At 38.8% G+C, this 3,251-nt stretch overlaps 1 pseudogene; it reads right to left on the bottom strand.

Moving 5' to 3' along the window:
* Positions 1-349: 349 nt before the first annotated feature.
* On the bottom strand, positions 350-3,038 carry LOC147447649 (uncharacterized; annotated as a pseudogene).
* Positions 3,039-3,251: the final 213 nt, after the last annotated feature.

Here is a 3,251-nt window from a genome sequence, read left to right as displayed (position 1 = left end):
GAAGAGGATAGTTGGCTCACTCTATTTACTCCATCCTCTAGAGTAAAAGAGTCATCCGACTATTCTCCTCCCCACTAAACATGACAAACCATTAGTAGGAAAATAAAAGAAACTATAGAAAACACTAATGAAATGGAAAAGAGAACTCAAAAACCTTACCAAGTACCTACCACCGCACAATAAGGAAGCAATACCATTGAAAACCAAGGATGGGACCTCACATATAAGAATCCCATTCATAAACATCCCCCAACCATAAGCATCCCGCCCATAATCATCACTAGCTATGAGCTACCCAGTCATCAGCATTATCCCAACCATAAACATCACTAACCATAAGTATATTGTATCACAACCACAAACATCTCCAACCATAAGAATCATCATCCCAGCCATAAACATCACAATTGTAAGCATCATCCCAGCCATAAATGTCACTAGCCATAAGCATCACAACCATATCATGACCAACTGTAAGCATGATGGCATGAATATCCCAGCCATAAGCATCACAACCATAACATCACCAACCATAAGCATGATTATGGCCATGGACATCCCAGCCATAAGCATCACAACCATGTCATCACTAATCATAAGCATGATGGGGCTTAGCCATAAACATCCTAGCCATAAGCATCACATCCATAAACATCCGAGCCATAAGCATCCAACCGCACTAACATACATAATAGCAACCATCTCCATATCAAAATCCAGCACACCTGCTTAAAATCAACAAAAAAACTTGCACCATCCAACATCAGCTCTCCATCATTACCCCATTCACTATGCAAAAGAGAGAAAACCTTGTTAGTGCTAATAATTCACATCATTCCATCATCAATTAAAATTTTCATCATTGACTACCTTTTAGACTCGCTAAAGATATGCTGGCTAGTATTTGCTCCATTTCTCCACAGCATGATAGCATCTTCAAATGCATAAGTTCTTAGGGGTGGACCTTCAATGGATATGCGCACGAGTGCATCTAGATTTCGGGTGCTCAAATGACTGCATAGTCTAGTTTTGATCAAATTTTGCACACTAAAACCTCGTTCACATGCAGTTGTACTAGCACATTGCTAGATAGAAAGTTTAGCAAGTTTCAAAATCATGGGATACTTCTCTTTGGTAGTAGGGTTTCTACCAATAGAGAGCCAGGTATCTTTCAAACTCCTACCCTTCCACTCATATGGTGCTTGCTCTCTGAAGACCTCAAATTCTCTTTTTGCACAAACCTTGTCAACGAGAGGCTCAATGATCTCTCCTCTCAAACTTTTGGCTCACCATAAAAAGCCAATAGCTTATCAATCATGTCATAACCAAATTGCTTATAGGCAATACTCGATTGAAAAGAACAAGGAGACAAGGCTTTGAAGCATCCAAGAAGACTCATATCAAGAAATCCCTCATGCAAATTTTCAATAATAAACTAAGAGAACTGCTTTTGAAAGGCTATTGCATTATCCAAATCCTTACAACATACTCTGTCTTGATCTCAATAGATATATACATATTACCTTGTATACATGCATGAAGTGCTGCAAGCTTTCCATTGTGTGGTCTGTAGTCTGGAATGATTGGATACTCCAAACGATCAAGAACTGAAGAATTCATATCAACAATGGGTACCTCTATAAATTGTGCAATGATTAAACGTATTTCAACTTCAATGAGACCAACCACAACTATCACATCAACAAAAGTACTTGGAAAGACTTTTGACAAAAGAGCAAGACGCTGTAAAATGTCAGCCATAAAATGCAAGCTTGCCATAAACTGAAAATCTCCCACCTTCTCACACAAGGATGAATTATGTGCTTTCAAAAAGATCAACAATGGATCCAAAGACTCACACACTTTATGAACGCATTATGATCAGCTCAACCATCTGACTTTATGTATGCGGCTCATCTACAACACTTAACATCCAAACTCAGTCTCTTATTTTTTCAATTTAGCACTTTTGATGGCACTCTTACTAAATGTTGATGCAATCTCATTAACAATGTGATCAATAGATTGTGCATATTCACTCCCTTTTGTAACGTCAACTAAACATAAACTAGCCCGATGCGCTATGGTCATAAACGGTTTTTCTCGTTTGAAACAAGTTGTCACCCCATTGAAGCAACTAGTCATGGCTGAGGCACCATCTGTTCCTATGCATACCATCTTGTCACGATCTAATTGCATCTCTCAATCTCTACAAAAAAAACGTGCACGCTCATGCAAATGGTGGGCTGTACCCTCCTCAACTTCCATCAATCCTAGAAAGACTGCAACAGGCTCTGAATCCTCAATAAAAGATGCATAGATAATCATATCTTGATTTAAACTCACATCGGTTGATTCATCTATCATTATGCTAAAAAATTCAAAGCCTTAAGACGTTGCAAAATCTTCTTAACAAATCCTCACTAATATAACACACAAAAGATCTACATGACTTATCATTTTGATAAAGATCCCTCATCAAATAAGGGAATTCACAAATTTCTAATAAGTGAATCGTAGATGTAAACTTACTAAATTCCAAGTCCTCTTTTGCCACATGGTAGGCTGCAACAAACAGTCTCTTGGTACTCACCATAGCCACATTTGCTCATTTTTGAACCCCATCATCTATGGTCATCTTGCTTTTCCCAAACATGTAGTATGCATCTTGATTTTTTTAGTACCTGCATGTTTGGTCACTATGCTGCATATTGATAGAACCATTTTTACCAAACTCGCTTCTTGAATTCTTGACCTGCTTGCAATACTTACAAAAACTTCTAGCACTTACAGGATCAAACTCTGCCCATTCAAAAGCACCATTACCTCCATTCCAAGCACGATTCCATGCAAGTCTACGTATGGATTTTTGAGACTCAGAATCTTTATTGTCACTTCCTACCAAATTACTGTTTTCTTGCACTTGCACCTCCTTGATAGAAGAGCCATTTTTTGTACGACGTCTCTTCTTGGTTTTCTTGGAAGGGGGTTTGCTTGTTCGTGAAGCATGGCATAGCCCATAGTGTTCTTTGAGCCATGATAATTTGCACGTAAGAGAAGAGCACTTTACAAGCTAGAATCTCTCTCTCTCTCTCTCTCTCTCTCTCTCTCTCTCTCTCTCTCTCTCTCTCTCTCTCTCTCTCTCTCTCCCTCTCCCTTTACAAGTCATACACAAGGTGATGAGGCATTTATCCATGCCTTGCAAAATCGGATACATGAGACCAAGATGCGCATAATGCACTTTGCGTAAA

Source organism: Adiantum capillus-veneris, chromosome 11 (genome assembly GCF_014529385.1).
Source record: "Adiantum capillus-veneris isolate H3 chromosome 11, ASM1452938v2, whole genome shotgun sequence".
Lineage (NCBI taxonomy): Eukaryota > Viridiplantae > Streptophyta > Polypodiopsida > Polypodiales > Pteridaceae > Adiantum > Adiantum capillus-veneris.
The sequence above is the reverse complement of the archived record's forward strand: the minus strand, read 5'-3'. Positions and strand labels throughout refer to the sequence as shown.